Here is a 25,291-nt window from a genome sequence, read left to right as displayed (position 1 = left end):
GAATCCTGGGCCAGGAAGTTTTACCCTTCCCATTTTATTTTATTTTTTTATAGAAATACTCAAGATTGGGGCTGGGGTTGTGGCTCAGTGATAGAATGCTCGCCTAGCACTGATTAGGCACTAGGTTTGATCCTCAGTGCCACATAAAAATAAATAAATAAAAATAAAGGCACTGTGTCCAACTACAACTAAAAAAATAATTTAAAAATACTCAAGATGTCAACAAGCAGGTTTTAAGATTCAAGCATACATTATATTCTATCCTGCCGGGTATCAACTTCTTAAATGTTTTATTTTCACACACAAAAAAAATCAGTTTTTAAAAGTTATCTACTATATGGCAAATCCCTGAATCAAACAGCGTTTATTTTTAAGGAATTTGCTTTCCACTAAGAGGTAAACAAACAACTGCCACACATATTCTAAACACAAGAAGAGAGGGAGCTGAGGGCCCAGATACACAATTCTGCCCAAGGTGGTGATAGGACTACAGTCTTAAAAGGTGAACTGGAGCTAGCAACAGGAGTTCCATGGTTCAATAGACTCTTCCCCACCCTCTGAGCCAGGGCGGCACTGTGAGAAGTTTTCAGCTAACAGCTTGAGGACTGGGACTTGGGGTAGGATACCACATGAACTCTGAGCTTAGACCTCAGGAGGCTTTGCAGGCTTTTTTCTCTTAAATCTCTTTCAAGCATGTGGAGAAGGCTGGGCAAGTTGGCTGAATGATGAAAAAAGACATGTTCCAGTCACCTGATGGTCCTGGCCACTGGGCACCTAAGCTTCAGAAACAAAGCTGTCTAGCTGACCATAGATGTATAAGTGACTGCAGGAGAGCCCAACCTAATTTGTTGACTCAGAGAACAGTGATATAAATAAGTGGTACTCAGTTTACTTCAGATTTTGGAATGGGCAGGTTTGCAGCAATTACTGCCTAATATAGAATATTTACTTTGGAGAAGGACTGATCTATGTTCCTGAGAAACCAGTAACAAAAGAAGGAGAAATACAGACTAAAGATGCAAGAGATAGATAAAAAGAAACAAAAGGGAAGAGTCTTTCCTCTTAACACAAAGAAAAATAAAGGTCAGGTGTAGATATAAAATGAAAGAATGAGGAACAGGATGTTGAAAAGGTTCTCATTTAGTGATCTGTGCTTTCTTATGGAGATTTCCTGGCCCCCAACTCCAAGAAACTCATCTGACAACCTCAGGATTCTAACTTAGCACACTGGACAATAAATGGAATTTGGAGTAATAAAGGGAAAGATTCTCTTACTTACTAGTTCTCTGACCTACAACATCACTTAAACTTTCTGAACTTTAATTTCTCCACTTTAGGAATAATACCTCCTCCTCCCAGGATTACTTCAACATACTCTAAACAAAGTGCTAAATAAATTATAGCTATTATTTCTTCTTTTAAAATAATAAGTATACCATTTATGTGAAAATTAGTTCCCTTGCAAATGGTAGAATTCTAATAAGACTCAAAAATGTATATTCTTATCAGCATCACACACAAAGTAATGATCCCTGAAAAACTATCGTGTGTGTGCATGTGTATATACACACCCATTACTAGTACAACCAATTTTCTTTATTACAATGGATTTGTTATTATATTAGCTCTGTAGCATTCTCATAAATTAGAGAAATTTAATGAGTTTTCAACTGAGAAGCTCCTAAATAACTTTGGGGAAATGGGTGTTTTTCATATTGGGACTCAGGTCAACTTTTTATTTTCAGCTACTGAGAATCTGCAATCACTCTAAATAATTTCACCTGTATAATACACACACACACACACACTCTCACTCACACATACACACACGTGAAAATATATATATATATATATACATATATATGTATATATGAATGTATCATTATTTATAAAAGGAGTAATGAAAAAAACAGTGCCTTGATCATTAAATAACCAGCTTACAAGAAATCACAAAACAGCTGAGTAGTGGCATAAGCCTATAATCCCAAAGAATCAGGAAGCTGAGCAGAAGGATCACAAGTTTGAGGCCAGCCCTGGCAGCTTAATGAGACCCCACCTCAAAACACATAAAATTGGCTGGATATGTGGCTCAGTGCTGGAGTGCCCCAGCGTTCAACCTCTACTATAGAAAGAGAGAGAAAGAAATCACAAAATAAACCTTTCAGTATCAGTGCAAACAGGGTCCTATGGGTGCTGGGCTATTTATAACAGACAATCAAAACTAATTATATCTTTGCTTAATAAAAAGCTTCCCTTCCTCCCATACCTAGGGCAGGCATGGAAGCAGATCCCAAGTTCCACGCCAGCCTGAAGAACTTAGTGAGGCTCTGACTTAAAACAAAAATTTAAAAGGTCTGGGAATGTAGTTCAGTGATTGAGTGCCTCCGGGTTCAATCCCTAGAAACCAGAACCACACACACACACAACGAATAAAAATAAAAAATTAATAGATAGTCCACAGATAATTCCTCCTAGATTTCAATCACTAGTAAAGAAAAGCATAAAACAAAGGACGGAACTTCCCCATTCTTCCTAGTGTGCACCCAGGCTCACATTACACTTTCCTTACTTCTGACCACACCAAAGGTCTCCTCTCATCTGCATCTCTTCTCACCTCTCATTCCCCCAGGTTGACTGCTCCTGCTCCACTGGACACTTTGCTCTCCTGCAACCTCTCTCTCCTTCCAATCCACCTTTCTCTGTTCACGTGTTCATTTTTTCTCTATCCTCATTCTCCTGCACACACTTATGGACTTTTACGCTTGTGGTTTCTATAATTATTTTTATTACATGAGTCCCAATTTTATATTTTTCAGACTTGATTTCTCTGCAGATTTCAGGGACTTAATCTTACAGGAAAAACAGAATTTAAGGTAATGCTATTCTTTCCTAGTGCCCCCGCCTTATTGTGAATTAGCATCCACATATTAGAGACAACATTTGGCCTTTGGTTTTGTGGGACTGGCTTATTTTGCTTAGTATGATATTTTCCAACTCCAACCATTTACTGGCAAATGCCATAATTTTACTCTTCTTTAAAGCTGAGTAATTAAACAAACAAAAAAAATTTAAGAAAAGAAAATAGAATTTAAGAAACAATACAGTCGGCTTTGATATCTTGGTTTCTGAAAAGTAAATTATCCTTTCCCACAGAATAATGACTCAGCCATTTTTTCTTTTACTCATTTATATAATAAATATCTATCAAGTGCTAAATGCATGCCCGTCCCTGTGTCAGGCACTGGAGGTACAACAAAGAACAAAACACTTAAAATTCTAGCCCCTAATGACAATTTGTATGTTAAGGAAACTAAACAAACAAACAAACAAACAAAAAAACAAACTGTTAGCAGTAACTCAAAAGATGAATCATATTATGTGTTCTGAATCCTCAGTGAATGCATACTTAATGCAAAAAACAGATCTAACCACAGTAAAAGTGATAAAAACATAATATTTTTTAGGCTCCACTTTACAAAGGCCACTAGAGTAGTGAATAAGTAGAACATAAATGTTAAGTAGCAAAGATAAATCACTCCTATTTCATAACAAGTCAATAAGACAGTTTCCTTTTTGATGATAAATTACTTATCCTGTCACTGGATAATTTAGAGAACCCCACTGGTCAACGTGAAGATTGAATCTGTAACTTGACCTTGTGGGCAAGACAAGCATAGTCCTAGGAACACCATGGAAAACAACATAAAAAGTGAGCACTGGCTACATAATGAATATTGTTAATGTCCTAACTATCAAATTCACAAAAATGTTTTCAGTGCTGTGCTATATGAGAGCCCACAAAGGAATAATAAGTGATAGCCACTTGTCTAGGAACTAAAAACCTATACCATCTATTTGGTTTTGGAAGTGACTTATACAGTCTAACTTGTATTATAGCTCAAGGATGAGCAGGCTGGTCACCTCACTCCCTGCCTCCCTACACACATCCCCTACCCCAGACTCCATATGTCCCAAAATAGACACTGGAACACACCCTTTCCAACTCTGCTTCTCCTCTCAGTGCCCCATCTCATGACATGGAATCTCCATCTATCAAGTTGTTCACATGCCCTCATCACTTTCCTATCTCTAAATCCCATCCATAAAGTTTTGTTAATTCTCAGGATCAACTGAACACCTGACTCTGAACATTACAGCAACAAGCCATATACTAATCACAAAATGAAGTATCATCCTAGCCATGCTATGGAGAAGAAAACAAACATTTTTCACATTGTAGACTCTAACCATAAACCACCTATTGGTTATTAGGAAATTGTTGGTAATTGGTTCTATAAAACATTGTAAACTATTTTGCAACATGTAGTTCAGCCTGGTTATACCATTCACTCCAATTCATGGCTGCATACAAAAACATTCAGATACTCCTTATTTTTTTCCAGAATACTCAGGTTAATCAAAATAATCCCAATTTCTGTTTCTTGTCATCTCTTGGCATGCATACCCAAAACATCAGTCCTATTGGAATAAATGTGAAACAAAGTACAAGAACAGGAGAAGAGTTCATTATGATACGTTAGATTCTTATTTAGCCTAATTTATGTGATATAATGTATATATATATATATATATATATATATATATATATATATATATAAATCAGAAAAATTTCCTCTTAATGTTCCCTTTTACTGCTTATATCAGAATTATTTCCTTTTAACTGATAAGATGTTTTGATTTGGTTTTAGATGTGTTAGTACAAATACCTAGGACAAATTCTTCATTCTAATATATCTAATATATGAGATAGAATTGTTCATTTGATCCAATTCTTCCAAACAGTTTTTAATAAATCTACTTCTTTTTCTAGCTCTAGACTAGTAATTACTCTGATCTAAGCCACAAGCATAATTTGCCTGATTACAACAAATGCTCTAACTGGATTCTCTACTTCTCCAAATACTAGAACATTTACCACCAATGCTAAGTACTCTTGCACAAAACTGAAGTGAACTCCCCTGCAGTGAGCTTTCAATGACTTATCATTACCTTGAGAATAAAGTTCAAACTCTTTATTAAACTATACACTCATGAACACTAGTGCCCTGCCCACTTCTGCTCTCATTTCATGATAGTCTCTGCCTCAGACACTCTACTCCAGCCTCATGGGTGCTCAGAGGTCAAAGGAACTTTTATGATTGCAGCATATATGGCAGAGGGCAAGAAATACCTTATCCAATTTGATTACCATAGTTGCCCAGAGCAACCACATGATCACCACAAATATACAGTGACTGGCATATGTTCCATGCTTAAAAAGCACTTCCCAAATGATTCAAGATTATTATTTTTAATGCATCTACATCTTATGATAAATGAAACTAATTAATATATGAATACCAATATATTCATATTTAAGTATTTTTTCCTGCAACTTTAACAACCTTTCCCATAGCACTATGCATATTATTCCACTTAGCATTTTTAGTTTCAGGACAGTGTTATAACATCTATCTCAACTTTACAGAAATAAACCTCTGATTCATTTAAAATGTACTGATAAGTTGCTTTGCTAGAACTATTTGACAAAACAAAATAGCATTTTCACTACATAGTAATACACACTAGACAGCACTGTATCAAGGTTGTGGCAGAGAGAAATTAAAGATTTCTTGAAATATTGATAAGAAAATTAACCATATTTACTTATAATGAGAAATTAAAAATTAAACAGGTACGTAATAAGAAAAACTAAGCTGCTAGAACAAACAAAAGAAACTGAATTCATAGCTTGGGAAACCAATGTGTCTCAAGGGGGAAAGAAAGGAATAAAAAGGGAAAAGGAACTAATTATAGTGGTTTTCAATTCTACTTACAAAGCAGAAAATATTTCATCATTATCATTTACCAAGGCAATCCATACCTCAATTTTCAGATTTAAATGTTCAATAAGAATTGAGATTATTAAATTGTAAGAATATATACCATCTATAAATTCTATTCCCAATTTGGTGTCTAATACTAACCAAATTAATTTTACAAGAAAGAAAGAGAACACAGAATCTTAATGAGAATAATCAAGTGCTGTTCAAAGACTGAGACTTCTATATAAGTACAAACAAATCTTAAAATTATTCACTTAAATTTTAAGAATTTTTCTGTAAAACTTAAGAAAAGGTGGATCGGATCGTTACATATCTCAGAAAGATCAATGCCATAACTTGAATACTATTTTCAAACCTTTGGAAAATTTAAGTTTCATGTATTTTAAACATATACTCTAAAAATCATAGGGGGTCTACAATTTTCTGGAAAAGTCAATCTTTAAGGGATTGTTTTTCAAATCTTCAATAAAGTTTTTCTTCAAATTTCAAAAAAAAAAAAATTGGGGAAATGTAAGTTTGTTCAAGTCATTTGGCAAGTGCTTATCAAACGCCTACTATTACTCAGGCTTAGTACTTTTCTGATAATATCTGACTCTCCAGATGCTTAAGCTTTGATTTTTAAAAACAAAGAAAAATACTCTTTTCTTTGGTTTTTTTAAAAGATTGATGTGATTTCTTTATACCTTTTTTTTTATTTTTATGTGGTGCTGAGGATGGAACCCAGCGCCTCGCACATGCTAGGCGAGCACTCCACTGCTGAGCCACAGCCTCAGCCCGGATAAATACTCTCTTAAAGTATAAAATCCAGTGGTTCTTAGTACGTTCACAAGGTTGTGCAACCATGACAGTACTGATTCCAGAACTTTCATAACCTCAAAAAGAACCTCAAATCCATTAGCAGTCATTCTCCCTCCTATCCCTCGGCCCTTGAAAACTATTAATCTGATTTCTGTCTCCATGGATTTGCCTTTTCTGGACATATCATACAAATGAAATCACACAACACGTATCCTCTTGTGTCTGGCTTCTTTTCCTTAGCATGATGTTTTCAAAGTTCATCCATGCATACTATAACAAGTATTAATTAATATTTCATCTTTTTATAGTCAATTATTTCATTGCATGGATATATCATATTTGTTTATCTAATCATCACCTGATTGGCATTTCAGTTGCTTCAATTTTGGGGCTATAATAAATAATGCTCCTACAAACATTCATGTACAATTCTTTATATAAACACATTTTCAGATCTCTTGGGTATATACTTGGAATTGGAAGTGGTGGATAATGTGGCAACTCAATATTTAACTTTCTGAGGGACAAAGAAATTGTTTTTCAATTTTTTTGTGCCATTTTACTTTCTTTCTGCCTGTGTATAAGGGCTCTGATATCACATATCCTCAACAATACTTGTTTTTAATCCATATTTTTTATTATAGTCATCCTAATAGGTACAGAGTAATATTGATTTGCATTCCCCTAATGGCTAATGATACTAAGTGCTTAAATTTGCATTGCTTCAAATACAATATGAACACAAACAGGTTCACAGACACAGAGATAAGAGTATGTGTGCTCACAGACCTCCCTCCTTTTCTCACACTATGGCACTCTCTCTCTCTCTCTCCTTCTCTGTCTCTGTCTGTCTGATTCCAAGAAACTTTTTAACAAGCTCAAATACTGGAGAAAGCTTTAGAAAGTCAAACCACAAAGAAACTGTCTGGATAAGCTGCAAAAACTGTAGCATTACCATTCCCCTGTGAAGATAAGTGTTGAAAGGAAATATGAATGCACTTCAATAACATAGCATGGCGTAGGCCAAAGCATTCGACTATGAATGTTTTGTAAAATCATTTTGAAAGAAACAGAGGGTTAATATGTTTTAGTGCTCCAAATAATGCAAAAATGTTATGGAAACAGCAAATATTTACACTAAACATAAAAACTTACCCTGCTTTTTGAATTGCAAGAATAACAAATTAGTGCTTAACAGCACATTAACTCAGACAAAATACACACAAAATAGTGCACAGTTTTATTCCATTTTAGAATGGTCTGCTTTCTCAAGTAATAAACTGAACTAGAGCTTTTCTTAATTCAAAGGTCTTAGCATTCATAGCTTTCAGAGTTCAAATTAAGAAATTATTTTCTCTATTTGTTAATATAGAACCATTGGATGAGAATTTGTGGTTCAGCAGATTAATAAAATCTTTTGTTCTTCAATAAAACTTAGTATAATTTCATTTTTCCTAAAAGGTATTAACTTCCTTAGGTCCCAAAATATCACAATCATGAAATGCAGAATTTTAAGATATTTTTTAAATAAAAAAATGGGATAGTATAAAATACATTTACATTTAGTGAAAAAACAAGAATTCATTAACTAAATACTTTCAAAGAAATCTGTTTTCTCTTTTTAAATGCATAAATGGATTCCAAAAAGCTTTGCTATATGCAGTTTTATGAATAACATGCAAATCATACTTTTAAGAATATTTAAATATTAAATATAATAGCAGATGGTATAATTTCACATCATTACACCATGTTCAATTTACCAGAATGCATCACCTACCTAAGTTGCTTAGTAAATAGGGAGTCCTGGGGGTATGGTGTGAAATCTTTGTGAGCTAGCATAATTGTTTGATGACAAGTTGCACATAAATGACAATATTTTCTGGCCATCTAAATCTGTTAAGTGGCTTCATGAGATACATTAATGATAAAATCAAAGAGAATCAGAGTAAGACTGTTTTCTTATTTCACATTAAAATTACACATACAAAAAATGGATGAAAACTGACTTCATGAATTAAAAATGAAAACTGGAATCAAATTATATAAAGGTAATGGGAATCTAGTCTTTATGAATATTGTGACACTTTCAGTAATTACATTCCAGTATCTAATCATGGAAATATCTACAAGTTGAACTCTGTTCCACAAGAAATCAGGAATTAAGAGCCTTTTCTTCTTTTGAAGGCTGCTAAGACCTTTATTACAATGTATCTCCAAACTCATATACTTCATCATTATAACCACATTAAGTAACTCTCACCCAGCTTGACATACCGATTATACTATCACTCTAATGCCAATGGCTAAATATGAAGTGATATTAAGTGAGCAGGCTGATATTTTTAAGATGCAATAGTTCTTCTTTTTTCCTTCATGAACCATCTTCCAAAGTGAATACAAATACAAAATTTTCTATCCCTTAGTGAGCAAAGTCCAATTATCTTTCATAAGACCCTGCCTTATGTATCAATACCACTCATGTGGAAGGCATATACAGGCATATACAGAAACTCCAGGGAGTAAAATTTGGGACAACTACATGGACATAAGAATAATGTTTCAAGTAACTATTAAGAACCATATGTGTTAGGGCTGGGGTTGTGGTTCAGCGGTAGCGTGTGAGGCCCTGGGTTCGATCCTCAGAACCACATATAAATAAATAAATACATTGTCCAATTATAACTAAAAAAAAATAATTATTAAAAAAAAGAACCACATGTGTTATATGGGAACAGACCCCACCAAAAGTCAGGCCTTTAGTACCTTACATTCTTTTCCAATCTACTTAACATAATGCCTAACTCAATTTGCTTAAAATCTAATTTCATCATCTTACCTTTCCCCTGAAATCCATCAAATGGCTTTCTATTCTTCATCACCAAAGGACTCAATATAGCATCATGGTTAACAGAATGGATTCTGGAACTAAATGGCCCAGATTCAAATCCTGGTTTAATTGCTTGGAAGTTAAAAAAAAAAAAAAAATATATATATATATATATATATATATATATATATATATATATATATATATATATTTAGACTATAATATATATTTTTTAAGTAAGTTCTTAGCCTATACCTGAGTTTCTTTATTCAAAAAACAGACACTAAACAATAAGTCTTGCATCATATATCTAATGATTAATATATGTAAAAATACCTATAACAATGCCTGAAACATAATAAAAACTATATAAGTATCAGTTGATATTAAATTTTTTCATTGTCTTAATCAATTTCAAGCTCTTCAACCCACGAATTGAAAGCTCTTATAACAGTCAACCCCCTCTCCAATAACAAATATTTATGTATTAGTTTAAAAATAATTATGTATAATTTGCTTCATTTCACTTAATTATCACGATCCTGTGAAGACAACATTACACTTTATGTACTAGCCGGTCCACCCAGCACTTCCCAAGAAAGTCATCTAACTGTCCTGCTACGGGCTCCTGAAGCATGCCCTACAGAGTTGCCAAATGAGAAGCAACTCAACAGAGTTCTACTTTGAGACTTTGTGGGGGTGTTGAAATGTCAGGTCTCAGCTTTCGCTGTCCAAGGTGCTTAACAAGCAAGGCCATCTCCACAGATGGGCAATCATAGAGGCTCTCCAACCACCAGAGGTCACCAATGTGAATTTCACACACATCCCACAGTTTATATTTTAAGCTCATCTTTCGTATCTACCACTCTATAAGTCTCAATTTAGTGAAAATCTCACTGGTTCTAGTTCTCATCATATGAAACGATGAGACATAAATTCCATGTTTTTTATAAAGATAAGAAACTAAGATGACAATACCCATAAACTGGACTATTAGAACCCAGCTCTCCCTATCTGACTGTGTTGCTCATCTGTCAAGCCCTTCAACTCTGCCTCCCACAACTGCAACTGCAACTGCTACTATGTCTGTGAAAGACCCAGCAGCCCGGCCCTCCCATCACTCAAGAAATTCCACATTCTGTACTTCTACCGCATGTAGCAAATGCCTCAAATGCCTGTACGTGGTTATGTAAAAATCTTTTTAAATTCTAGGCTATGATCTACAGGGAGACTGGGAAATATAGTTCAATATTCTATTTCACATCAGATATTTTTTAACTTAAGTCATTAGACTAGAAACTCTTTCTTTCACACAACTGCTTCTTGGAGGATAAGATAAAGTTTGAGATAATTTTTTTTAAATTTTAAGAGGGACTAAAATAGTTATTTCGTTTTTGTTCAACTTTTATTTATAATAAAGTATGAAATTTAATTAGAACTTCATGGATAAGAAAAAAAGTGGTCAAAAGTGTGAAGATTTTGATGCTTACCATTTAAAAGCAAAAGGCTTCCTTTTATGGAAAATTAGATCTTACCAAAAGAGATAAAGAGATGTTTCCTTTGGCTACTATAAAACAGAACACAGACAAGATGGTATAAACAATAGAAGTTTACTTCTCACAGTTCTGGAAGCTGGAAATCTGAGATCAGTGTATCAGGATGGTCGGGTTCTGGTGAAAGACCTCTAACAGAGTGCAGATTGCAATCTTTTCCTTGTATCCTCATATAAGGCAAGAGAACTCTCGAAGGTCCCTTTTATAAGAGCACTAACCCCAACTGTGAGGACTCTGCCTTCATGAACTAATTACCTCCCATATATTTCACCTCCTAAAACTGTCACATGGGGTATTCTGGAGTTACCACAATTTCTGGATTCAAATCCTGAATTTAAATTGCACGTCAGCATTTTCATAAAATTTATTTTTGTAAACACAAAACTACTGAGGCAAAATTATGGTGGTATCGGGGGAAAAAGAAGTTTAAATGTGGGAAGGTAGTTGCCATAGAAATACATGCCCAAGCCAAAAAAGAAAGTGTCAAGACAGAATAAGTCAGTCCTATGTAATGAATTCAACAAAATCATTAAGATTGATTTGAAGTGTTCATGGAAAGGTGAGGTCAATTTTATCTGAGAAGGAATATGGCAGAGCACAAAGAATACGAGGTTAAACAGAAGAGTTTAGCTTTTTCCCTGTCATTGCCACTGAAGAGGAGAATAAAGGCATACAAAAATAAAAGATAAAAGAAGAAAACAAAAAATAGCACCACCAGCCACCTCAAAAAACAAACAAGCAAACAAAAAAACTCCTTTTCTATTATACTGAGGACCAGCTGCTGAAGGAAAAAAAAAAAAAAAAAAAGCCCAAAGGAAATATGTTATGGTTTCAGGTAACAGGAGAAAACTCAGGAAAGGAACTGCAAGTTCAGGAAATGCTCTGAACTAGTTTCAACAACAAAACAACAATAACAGCAACAAAAACAAAAGGTGCATGTATCAGTTTAAAGTCAGCTTGAATTATATAAAGGTAATAAAATTAAGAGTCACAGCTAGTTTATTCCAAGAGACTAACAATGAAAAGTGAAAGACTTCTATAAATGTAAAAAGGAAAAAGCGAGGCCTTAGTAGTGTGGGACTGCCTGTGTAGTCCCCAGCAAAGCAGACTTTACACAAAAAAGCAAACCAATAAAAAAGAACTGGAATGACTGTTCATCAGGGAAGTAACACTTCTACCTCTGCTTTTATCAACTGTACCAGTCCTGCTCATCCTGGTTTAGCTCCTAACTTTGTGGCTCTAGATCAGGCTACAGCCCCACCACTTGGAATGTACCCAATCTCATCTGATACCCAAGATCAACATCCTGAACAACCTGTTTCTTTAGACAAAGGTAAACATCAAGTTGCTTTGCAGCACACAAAAAACTCAGAAAGCATAAGTCTAGTAGCTATTGTTTTAATAACTGAAAAAGAAATACATATTTTGCTACAGATGTTTATTCTAATATACAGATCAAAAAGAAAAGTCAGAACACTCACTAAAGTTATACATACAGACATCACCAGTTAATCTTTGGTAATGCTGCTCTCAAACGTCACATTTATAATCACCCTATTCAATATTCTAAACTTCATGAAGCACGTATTATTTATTGATAAGCAAGATTGTAACCCAAACAATCTAGTTCCAGAGTCTCTGTTCTTACAATGAAACTGTTGACTCTCAAGTTAGTCAAACACTGAAAGTAATAAATCTTTTTTGATTTTCAGTTCAGCATTTTTTCTTGTTTGGAGGACAAGCTCTTTCTGTGTCAGAGCTCAGATTAGATATTATCTTACTGTCACTTAATGAGAGATATGACACTTTAATCACACAAAAAAATAAGGATGTAATCTCAGTATAAAGAATAGTCTTTCCCAAGAAAGGCAGCTGGTACTTCCATTAAACCTGCCCATATACGTGTATTTAGAAAATATTTCAATATAGGAAATCTCATTGCATAAAACTTTGACTCCACATCAGTTGCAATTGTTTTCTTAATACAAATCAATTTATACATCTATATTTAGGAGAATAAAACAAAATATTGTTGTTCAAACACCCAATTATTTTTTGGTAACTATGATTAGTTAAAGCTACACTAAAAAAATAAAAATAAAAAGTTTTTAAAATTCTAATTATTTTTCTCATAGAAACAAATGGAGAAGTTGGAGAACAAAAGCCCCTTTGGCTTCTCAGAGGACCCCATCAGGGCCACACATCTGGCTGAGGACTCTGAAAGGAAGGTTTAGGGTCATAAAGTATCCCCTACTTTGCATTCCTTCACCCCCTGGCCTAACTGCAAAGCAAAGTTTCATCTGAAAGGGAAGTCACAGAGAAACACAAACTGCTTTCACCTAAGATTTACTGGTATTAAGAATCACTATCCTTACTTTTACCTCTGTGTTTTGTCAAATCGCCAAAAGCTACACAGATCACTCCGCCTCTGAAGAATGGCTTCTGCAGAAATGCAACTTGATATCAGAGGCCTTGATATAGGTCCCACCAAAGAAACCATCTTTGTATTGTTATAAAACACCATTCAGACTTACTGTTCCTTGTGTAAAATCCTATCAAACCTAGAAAAAGCTTAAGTTCCCCTATTAAACTAGCTTTCTTCTGCTGAGAGCTATGCAGCCCTCTGGGTGTGTTGTTATCATTTTCCTTTACTATAGTCCTGTGTCTTATGGCATCACTTTTTGGAAATGTGCAAGTAATATATACATATGTGTCAATACAGAAAAAAATTCAGTCAATTCAGAGAAGAGATGGTAGAGAAGTTTCCTCACCTGAACCAGGTATAGAAAGATATAAGTAGATAAGAGAAGAAAAGAAGTTTTAAAGAGAGAAAATAGCATGTATGTGCTTTAGCACAGAGAAATGAAATACAACCATATAGGGCTAACTTCCAGTCTGAGTTCTGACATGGAAAGAGCTTGACCTCCAAACTAGAAAAAAGGTGAACAGAGAATCAAATAACATTATTAGATTTGTCAGACAATTGAGGGGTTAAGTCAGTCTACCCCTCTGAAATCTGGAGAGTGGCTGATATAGAGAATCATAGTCAAGATCAATTTACCTAAAACTGAAGATACTGGAGGAAGTAATTGGTAGGAACACATAAATCGTAATTATGATGAATTGTTGGAGTCCAAGTGTAGACCAGCTTAAGAATTAACAACTAGAGAAATAAAAGCAGTAAATCTCATCAATCTTATTATAATGCAAGTTCTGAAATGAGCAAATATATTCAAATGCAACTAATATGTAAGGTAATAATTTGGGTATAATATAAATTTCACACATATAAATATGTAACATAAACATACATTATAAATATACAAGTATGCAATTATATAAATATATAACAAATAATATAAATTTCATATTTAATACATGCAGAAAACTGCACCTACCTGAAGCAAATTACATAGAAATTCAAGAAAATTACAATTTTATATTCCTCAAACATCTTCCAGCTACCTCAGTTCAGAGAATACATTATGAGTTATACTAATACACATCTGCAGTTACAACTTGCCATCTAATATCAGATGACCCTCCTTCCACCACTTGGCAATAATTCACAAACTGCAATTCTTTTGATAACCACTTCTAAAAGCAACATTCAAGACATTTTGAAGTTGAACTGCCATACTTACTATAGTGCTTATGTATTTCTTAACCATTTAACATGCATAAAACTGTGCTATCATGTAATTAGGTTCTCACCTTTTTGTTTTTTTGTTTTTTTTCAATATGCCACTGGCAAAGTTTTTGAGTGCTGTACTCCTGACAACATCTGTTCAGAAACTCCAGGGGTTTTATTACCATATTTTGCCTAATATGATAATTTTCAGGAATATAAACGTTGTATTCGAGAAGAGCTAACTGTACAGTAAGCACAAGTTAGTGGGAGGGGAAGTCCAACACCTAGAACTCTGGGCTGTTAGCCATTATTATCCCACTTCTACTCCACATCCCATTCTTACATGCCATCTTGTTCTGTAACCAAACTCACCAAGGGTAAAGGTTCTCATCACCCAAGTATGCTTTTAGCTTTCTTGGACAAATTAGAATAAGAGGGAATAAATTTCTCAACTGTTAAACACACCCCTACTTTCTCCTTTATGGCTTCTCTATCAAAAGCTGTTTTACCTTCCATCATATACACTTTTAAAACAAGACTCATTTAATTTTGACATTTGTTTACTGGACTGTACATTCTAAATGTGCCAACATTTCATTTCTGATTATAGTTATTCAAGGACACAGACAATATTTGTGTTTAGCCAGATGGTTTTATTAAGAGAAATAAGTATAATACTCAGTTCAAGGATATAACCCTAACCACCAATTTCAACAAAGAAATAATAGAAGAATAAAAATAAGAACCTCAGATCAGATGCTCTGACAACACATGCAGCTCAATGAACAAACTGCATTTACATTCATTGTGCATGTTTCACTTCCAAACAGCATACAAGGTCAAACTACTGTCAGTTACAATAAGCTTCTAAACTTCTGGCCAATTACCTGGTTAATAACAAAAGACAGGGCTATGACATCATTACAGTTATAATTAATTTACAGAGCTCAGCCTCCTGTTAATCAAATACATCTTTAAAAGCATTCAATTATTTTTCGCCTAGAAAACAACATTTAGTTTGTTAAATGAAAAGTACTCTTGCTGAATTCAGCATGAAAGCTGTCAGCCTGCTCTAAGACATAAAGGACAAAAGGCTTCACAGTGCACGCTGCTGTACTATAGGAGCTACTGCCACATTCACAACAAACAGAGGTACAAGATGATGGGTAATACAACACATTCTAACAGTTTCTGAACATAAAGAAGTTGTCAGGGAACTGGGGGTAAATAAATAGGCTCTGGGAAAAGAAATGTCCCAATGCCTTTTGTCAAAATTATATACAAGGCTACGATATAATGTATGCAGTACTGGACAGTATAATTAAGGGCATGGCCCTTGTTAAAGCTCAAAACAAACTAGCCATGTGACCTTAGGACAATTAACTGCAGTTTCTACCCTATAAGAAGAGAAAAGACAGGGTCATTTGGTATTAAATGAAATTTCATAAATATAACCATAAATTGGACAATGATAGTGTTTTATGCATTTAAACAAATAAAACTGAAGATAAAAAGTTTTAAAGTTTTGAAGCATTTTTTACAAGAGTACCAATTATTTTATAAGACTTTCTATAATCCTATATTTTTAAACTTGAGTGATTCAGTTATACATTTACATTTAAAACCATAAAATAGAGTACGTGCAAGAAACATGAAAGAAAAAGGTTTTAATTAAAATAAATTTTATAATAAAATCTCAAATAAGAGTTTCTATCAAGATTATCTGATGATTTGAGAATTTAATGAGCCTCCACTGTTTTGAGATTTTAAAAAAATCTCAATATGTCAGCTGGCATAATTTTTACTTTCCCTCCTTTTAAGTGTTATAGTCTTAACAGAAATTATTAGACTACATTTACACATAAAAAGTGACTGAAAAAAATGAAACTACTAGATTTGGTATATAATTCTGAATTTTGCTCCATAGCTAGGTGAATTAGTGCCAAGTCCAATTCTGACCCATCACCACTTATGATTTCCAATATCAATCATAAGCCAGTTCCTTCTCTTTTAGACCACAAGTTTTAGTGTAATGAGAGCTCATTAAAGTTCTCCCAACTGACAGCCCTTCAGACCAAGGTTTTTAAACTAGGAGTCACATGGGGAGCCACAATGCCAGTATCCCATGATCACTCTCTTCAAGAAGATTTAAGGAATTTTATTTTCATGTTTGCTCCACATAATATTTCTTTGTCTACCTAAAGTCCATGAAAAGCGATAGACACTGACAACACCACCACCACCACCACCACCATCCCTCATTTAATCCCTGTGTAAGAACTGTTTTTGAATTATTTATGTGACTGAAATCTTCTCTGCACAAGAACGAGTCAAGAAGTGGGGAGAGCATGTCAGACTTCAAAGACGTGTTATGTTCCCAAAACGCATAGGACATCCACAAATCACTTGGTGATAGGGGACAGGTTAGGAATTTTTGCCTGCCTAGCTTCAATACCCTATTCTTCCAGTAACAGGAATCCATTCCCCACCTCTATTAAATATGGTCTTGAAGGAGAAGAGGGGACTGTCAATAAAAGGTGACCTTTCCTATATTGATTCAAAGGTGACAATGAATAAACAACTCTCTGGAATTAGAACTAGTATAGAGAAACTAGGACCAACAGTTTTGGAGCTGATACTCAGAACATTCACTTGAAGAGCCTTCCAGACCTACATAATCTACTCAAACCTTGAGAGGTCACCTAGCTGCTTATGTTTACCAAGCGGGTAGAGTCTGGATTTTCTGTTGATTCTCTGAGCTGATCCACACAACTCCAATAATTTGTTGTTGTGACTAAACTATTTGGTAACTCAGATAAGCTGGTTTCTACTGTTTATAAATGAAGAACCCCACCCAGAATAATGGCATTTGCAAAGGGCTGATAAACAGATCCTAATTTAAGCACCACCAACTCCCATTTCTACTGAGTACAACACTAAAGCCCATAGAAAAACCAAAATGCAGAGGTTATACAAGCTGTATCTCAACATACTATTCCTAAAGAAAGCAATAATACACAGAACTAATGATGTGAGCATGAGAGCAATTTCTGCACAAATTAGACAAAGTCCTCTCAGTCAAATAGGTGGTGTATAAACCTGGACACTGGATGAGGAATGATGTCTCAAAAGGAAAACCAGACAATCTAAAATTTGTCTTCTACTTATACAAAGTTGATATTTTTAAAGAATACTTTTAATTATTGAATTGATTTTCCCAATACTGGATCTCCTGCCTTTGTTCATCATTCAAAAGAAGTCTAGTATATACATTTAATAAAATGTTATCACTCAATAAAAGGTTCTGCCTAGAACTTCAGAACAATCAAATCATACAGACCAACAGCCCCTACTCCCCCCACAAAAAAAACTGAATACAAAGCTTCTTCAATCTTTTCAATATCATGACCTTCAGGAAGAAACATGAAAGGGTACTACATGGTTTTCTACAAAGAGATTTACTCCTTCACTTTTTTACTATCATACAATTCTTTAACAAATACATATCATCACATTTCTCCAAACATGAACCCAGAAAAGAAAACCAATAAATGTAAAACTATAGCAATAAGCACATGATTTTGTATCTCTCCATCTATATCCCTTCATTTAACAACTATTTGAACATCTGCCTATAGAGACAAGGGCTGTTCTTTTAGGAAACCACAGCTTAGAGAGAGAAGCAAAGATACAAACAGCAACATTATCATATGATGAAGAACTAAATTAAGAGCATGATCTCCAGGACATATAAAGAATTCAAAAAACTTAACACCAAAAAAATAAATAACCCAATCAATAAATGAGCTAAGGAACTGAACAGACACTTCACAGAAGATATATAACAGATCAACAAACATGAAAAATGTTCATCATCTCTAGCAATTAGAGAAATGCAAATCAAAATTATCCTAAGATTTCATCTCACTCCAGTCAGAATGGCAATTATCAAGAATACAAGCAATCATAAGTGTTGGTGAGGATGTGTGGGAAAAGGTACACTCATACATTGCAAATTGGTACAACCACTATGGAAGCAGTATGGAGATATCTTAGAAAACTTGAAATGGAACCACCATTTGACCCAACTATCTCACTCCTTGATTTATATCCAAAGGACTTAAAATCAGCATAGTACACTGACACAGCCACATCAATGTTTATAGCAGCTCAATTCACAATAGCTAAACTATGGAACCAACCTAGATGTCCTTCAACAGATGAATAAATAAAGAAAATGTGGTACATATACATAATGAAATATTACTCAGCCTTAAAGAAGAAGGAAATTATGGCATTTGCAGTTAAATGAATGGAACTAGAGAATATCACGCTAACTGAAATAAGCCAATCCCAAAAAACCAAACGCTGAATGTTTTCTCTGATAAGCAGATGCTGATCCATAGTGGGGCAGGGACAGAAAAGAATGAAGGAACTGTGGTTTATGTAGCGGGGAGGGAGAAATGGGGTGGGACTGTGAGGATGGGAAAGGCAGCAGAATGAGACAGATATATTACCCTATACACATGTATGATTACACTACTAGAGTGACTCTGCACCATGTACAGCCAGAGGAATGAGAAATTGTGCTCCATTTGTGTACAATATGTCAAAATGCATCCTACTGATATGTATAATTAGAACAAATAAAAAATGGCAACAACAAAAAAACTTTATGTAAACCAGGTATGGGGGCACATTCCTGTAATCCCAGTGGTTAAGGAGGCTGAGGCAGGAGGACTGCAAGTTCAAGGCCAGCCACAGCAGCAACTAAGCAAAGCCCTAAACAACTTAGCAAGACCCTGTCTCAAAAAAAAAAAAAAAAAAAAAATTACAAGAGCTGGAGATATTGTTCAGTGGTAAAGTGCCCCTGGGTTCAGTTCCCAGTACTAAAAATAACAACAACCCCTCCCCCAAAAAAAGTATGTAAAGGTGCATGGAGTGTTCAGAAAACAATAAAAATAAGTTTCAAACGTTTTATATATGACATAAGGAAGAGAGAAAAGGAAATACTAGATATTATCATATGGGCAATGAGGAAGAGGATGAAATGACTCTTGAAAACCCATCACGAAAAACAGTAATGAAAACGAAAATTTTCATTTCATGAAAATGAAAGAATTTCTTTTTCAGTTATTATGTGGTACATAGTAATTTTGAAAACTAAAAGGTTCCCTATTAACACAAAATTAACATTCCTCGAAAGAAAAAAATATCCTTTAATATACTGGTACGAAGGAAGAGTAATATGGGCAAGATGCACAACATTTCTAAATTTGTTCAAATTTAGAATCACAACTGATTCATTATAACAAACAACATTATAATAATTGCTGGTACTAGTAACATTAAAAGGGTGACAAAATTTCTTTCATTGTTGCCTATGAGACTTTTTCTCCCAAGGGAAAAAACCCAAATTATACATAGCTGCCAAAACACACACTCCTATTTATTATTTATATAAACTTGAAGGCACTGTATTATGTATATAAATTTCATTCATTACTATCCTTATGCTGTGGCTTTGGATTAAAAATGCATAAGCAAGTTAGCACAATGAAGAAATAGCTGTTGGTGTAATGACAACATTCCTGGAACTAAAACCACAAGAACTAGGGTCAAATACACATATTGTCACTTACTAGTAGGTGGCCATGGGCAAATCACGTAATCAATCGTTCTGAGCTTCTGTTTTTCTATCCCAATGAGAAAAATTCCACTTACTTCCTAGAGTCATTGTGAAGAATAAATGAAATAGCGTATTACATGAAAGTACACTACTAAATTTTGTGTTTCATCTTCCTTTCCTCTCCATAAAGTAATGAGCCTCTCCCCCAGTGGAACTAGACTTTATTGCTTTGTAATTATGATGTGCATGTAACAATGTCCAAGAAACTAGATGGTAAATAACACCAACACGCAAACCTGAATGCATACACTGTTAGCTGGCTATCATCTAGATCCCAAAGGACTCTTGCACACTATCTATTGCATCCCAGAAATAGGATACATATTCTTTTCTGAATACAGCCCAAATTATCCATCATGATGCTACACAGAGCAGCTGGCTGATTGAAAGTGACTCCCCCTCCCCCATACTCCAGCTGTCACCAGGAAACCCTCCCCAACCTGTGAAAAAAGACAATGTACTATTACTATTACCACTATTAATAACAATCTAACACTTAGCATCTGAAATTATTTTTCTTATGAAAGCTCATTATTAACCATAAAAAAACACTTGATCATATAAATGCAGGACAGCTGCCTTTACAACAAAATATGGTAGATAGTAAACACAAATAATACTGTATATTTTCTTTGACTCCCCCCATTTCCCTGAGTCATTTGTAATGCTAAACGGCAGTTGCTTAAAATACTAAATAGCTTTTAATAGTGATACAGCTGTCACAACTTGAGATTCTTTTTTTAAAAAAATCTTGATTTCTCAAAAATACGCACAGAATCCCATGGTTGTAAAATATGGGTCAAATCAAAAGCTACATTGGGGGGAAAAAAACTACTCACAATGCTGAAGGAGAAGCTATACATAAGCTGACACTGCTGAAAACTGGGAACTGTCATCAATGCAAGTTTGTGAATCCCATTCACCAGAATTCTTAATGTCATTAATTTTTAGGTATAGTTCATGTCCTGAGATTTTTCTAACCCTCCAGTAGTTTCCTGCCTAGTTCTTGAGAATACTAGCTTCCCTGGATATTCCTCTAAAGGTGGGTACCCAGAATCAAGAGCTCTTTACCTCACTCATCTCAAAGCCTCTAATTTTCTAAACTTTTCAGGTCAGACATTGTTCTCTGTTTAGAGGACATAACTACAGCATTAAAGGAAATAAATCTTTTTAAGTAAGTCTATTTTAATGTTCTTTAAAATAATTTTTACATATACACACATACTTAACCTCCTGTAAATATATTATTTTGTTTTGTACTTAACCCCACCTCCATATTACAATGATATAAATTATTTATTTTTACATTTGTTCCCCATCTCCATGTTACAATACACTATCAAGTAAATTAAATTACAAGCTAGATTCATTCTCAAGTATTTTCCATGCCCATATATACCTAACAATATATAGAAATATAAAACGTGTTTTTATTACTTCTTAAAAAAAATATGACCAATGTGATTCTGCAACCTGTACACTCAAAAAAATGAGAAATTATACCCCATCTGATTCAAATGTATAATGTGTCAAGATCATTGTACTGTCATGTGTAACTAATTAAAACAAATTAAAAAATTAAAATTTTTTAAAAAATAATTAAAGCTATTGAAATTCATCAAAAAAAAAAAATGGAACACAAACTGTTTCAGTTGCTATCCCTAAGCATCCATATTGAAAAATATTAATTCTTTCAGGACTAACAGCATTTCCTTATGTTTTGGTGTATTTTTTCAATGAGGTGTCATCTTCTATAACAGATATATTCCCCTACTATACTTGACTATTACCACTGAAATCAGCGATAGAAGAATCACTAAAGATACTAAAATATTAACCATGCATTGACCTTCAGTATACACCAAAACAATTTCTAGAAGTTGCTGTTATGATAAAAATGAAGATTTTTTCAACCTCAATTAGAGTTTTAACTTCCTCCAAGTGTTTCTTTTTCATGATTATATGAAGGTTTTGACTCTACTTCAGCATCTTATTACTTAAAAAGTAGTGCACTTAGGTTAAAAAAAATACTTCATATATAAGAATATTAAAAAATGAATGGACCAAGGTTAGATTTGAGGCAATAAATACCTTTTTTTCGTCTGTCCAAAAGGAAACACTCCTGAGCCTGTATATTACTAACATATAGTAGACATGTTTTACATATTATTTCATTTAATTCAATGGGCTGAATAGGCACCCTATGACTTCTATTTTATAGAATAAAAAAGTAATGCTGGAATGATGTCACTTTGTCTTAATAGATACAATCAGTACATAGTAGGGGCAGGATTCAAAGCACGGTTTGTGTGACCCCAAACCAAAGCAGGGTTTGTGTGACCCCAAACCATTGCTACACATTTGCCTCTCTCATATGGAGAATAAGAAATTATCTGGGGCCTTTGAAAAACAAATGTTTCATGATGCGGTAGTATCAATTTGTCGATGGGAGGGTCAACAAAATTACTTAAGAATCTGATATCCAAAGTGACATGTTTATCTGAAAACTCTCACCCACAATACACAGTGTTCTCTAATCAAAGCATTATATTGCATAGGCCATGGTTTGACACTGAACCTTCTCAACACTGCAATGAGCTAAGGCTTTAGGGCAGTAGCTTCAGATACCAAATATTTCTTTTTCTCACGACTTGAAAAAGGAAAGGAATAGGTATAAGAAAACACTGCATCTGACAATCTGGAAAAAAAAAAAAAAAAAAAAACCAGCAGGATGAAGGTACATCTAGCTTAACTCCTGTGATCCTTCCACAAAATGGAAGTATGGAAAGTAGATATGAGGCCTATTTGCTATAGGGGAGCTGTATGACATACAGGAACAAAAGACAAGGACAGATTTTCATTAGTCTTGGTTTTTTGTTTTGTTTTGTTTTATACTAATCACTACTCTATAATGCTTTTCAACTCTAAAGGAAGTATTTACCTCTAGTCTCTTCCAAGTTTTGGGTCAAAAGAACATAACTAACTGCAACTAAGTCCACGAAACCAGAAATACCAAAACATTAAAACACATCGCAACATAATTACTGATTCTACAACAATACTACAACCTTAATAGCGTTAGTATTAGAACAACTGCTCTTTTAACAGAATACCCTGCATCAACAATCTTGACTACTTACAATTTAACAGAATAAATACCCTCTAAGCCCTGCTTACACTCCTCTAATGCACAATTCTTATTTAACCCAACAAAGTATCCTTCCAACACAATTCTCATACTAATTTCAGGTAGTCCTAACGTAATAACAATATCTCACCTTTGGTGAGAATTTTATGAATTGGTGATATATTCTTTTGTTCGTTTTCACATGGCCCATGAAGTAACATTTAAGTGACTTGTCCAAGATTCTATATCTAGGTTACACTTGAACTTAATTCAAATCCCCCTGTGACTCCACAATGGGCGTTATAACTAATGTCAGTCATTCTGAAACCTTAGCGCCAGATGCACTGGGAATCAAACGGAAGGCTTGCTAAAATAATCTCTAATTTGGGATAAGACGCCAAAATTTGCATTTCCAACAAGTTCCCAGGTGATGCGGATGGAACAACACAGGAACCAATGCATCCCTACACTTTGAAAGATCACTTGTTTTCCCAAGTCCAGACCAGCAGCAAGTCAGAAGCCTTTAATGTTTTATTAGAAAAGCGGAAGAGAGCGGGGAGACACACTAGAGCTTTCAAAGCTTTTTTAAATGCAATTTCAAAGAGAAAAAAAAAAATTTAGTGCCACTGAACTACAGCAAGAGACCTACGCAGCTCAACAACGGAATCATAACTATGCAACAATTCACTTTGATAATAAGCTAAGTTTTCAAGAGTTTATGCTCAGTTTGGAAAAAACATAAGCATGTGATGATCCACTTTTGGAAAAAGTATCCAAAGGTTTTTTAAGGTCTGAGCAGAAGAGGGTTAAATCCGCTTAGGTGGATTTCCCTTCTCCTAAGTTAAATATCACATCTGAAGTTAGGATTCAATTTGCCACAACTTGTTTAGAGGTACAGGTTACTGCCCTGTGCTGACGCAACATGGCCGTAATCGTCCTATTTTCAAAAAGAATCTTGCAGAACTCCGTTAGACCCAACCCCAACCTGAGCGTCTGGGAACTTAGTCCCGGGTGAGGTCGGCCTCTAGCACAGAGAGGGCAACGACCAGGAGACCCGGGGTACAGTCGCGGAAAGAAAATCCGACCCGCCCTCAGACCTGGGGAAGAGCGCGCAGGAGCCAGAGGCGGCGCCTCCAACCCTGCCCCGCGCCAGCCCCCTCCCCCCGGGGAGGCGCCGACCGCCGCCCCGCAACCCCCGCCCAGCCGCCAGCGCCCGCGGCCCAGGGAAAACGGGAGAAAAGCAGCACAGAACCAGCTACGCGAAAGGGGCCAAACAGACGTGGAAACTCACGCTCTATGGCCCGCCTGCGTCCACACGTCTTCGCACGCACGTGCGTCATCACGCACGGACGCCGATCCCAGATGCTCCTTCTTCTCCGGCTATAGAGGGAGCCTCAGCAGCCGCGCGACGGGCCCCGGGTTGGGGAAGAGAGCCGTAAAGCGCGCAGCCACGCCGCGGCGCATGCCCAGTTGTGCGTGTCTGGCCGGTGGTCCCCGCGTGCTGGAGGCCGCGGGGTCGCCGCGGGGAAGGACCGCTGCAGAGCGCAGTAGGCTGAGCTTGTTCTTTCTACTCATCCGCAGGATCCGTGAGAAACTTGCGGAATAACACTCCTTATTGTCATAAATAGCTAACGGCCGTCTACCACGCGCAAAGCAAAGGAGCGGTTGCTCTCGAGGGACTCGTTGTGGGGAGAAGGGCGAGTTACAGGCTCCCTGGCTCCTTCGGGGCGGAGAAACTGCCTGCTAGGGTCTGGTGGTGCTGTAAGCCCCTGAGCAGCTGCAGGAAGGCCGCTACTGCCTGCGAATGGTTGGTGGGA

The 25,291-nt window shown here is 35.4% G+C and overlaps 1 protein-coding gene across 7 annotated transcripts in view; it reads right to left on the bottom strand.

The window, feature by feature from the left end:
* Rhbdd1 (rhomboid domain containing 1) overlaps positions 1 to 24,912 on the bottom strand; it is a 132,181-nt gene extending 107,269 nt beyond the window's left edge. Inside the window, exons 1-2 of one of the 7 annotated variants that reach the window (XM_046439837.2) lie at positions 24,766 to 24,813; positions 20,301 to 20,385 (exon numbers count right to left, since the gene is read on the bottom strand). The gene's annotated coding sequence lies outside the window, so the exon portion shown is untranslated. Of the gene's footprint in view, positions 1 to 9,483; positions 9,607 to 14,088; positions 14,191 to 20,300; positions 20,386 to 24,765 lie in introns of those variants that run through there. The other 6 variants (XM_058577491.1, XM_058577490.1, XM_058577492.1 and 3 more) reach the window with 6 other exon arrangements.
* Positions 24,913 to 25,291: the final 379 nt, after the last annotated feature.

This window comes from Marmota monax, unplaced genomic scaffold (genome assembly GCF_021218885.2).
Source record: "Marmota monax isolate L192 unplaced genomic scaffold, Marmota_monax_Labrador192_F-V1.1 WCK01_AAM20220418_F8-fsc00041, whole genome shotgun sequence".
Classification (NCBI taxonomy): Eukaryota; Metazoa; Chordata; class Mammalia; order Rodentia; family Sciuridae; genus Marmota; species Marmota monax.
Note: the sequence above shows the minus strand (reverse complement) of the source record. Positions and strands in the feature narration are given on the sequence as shown.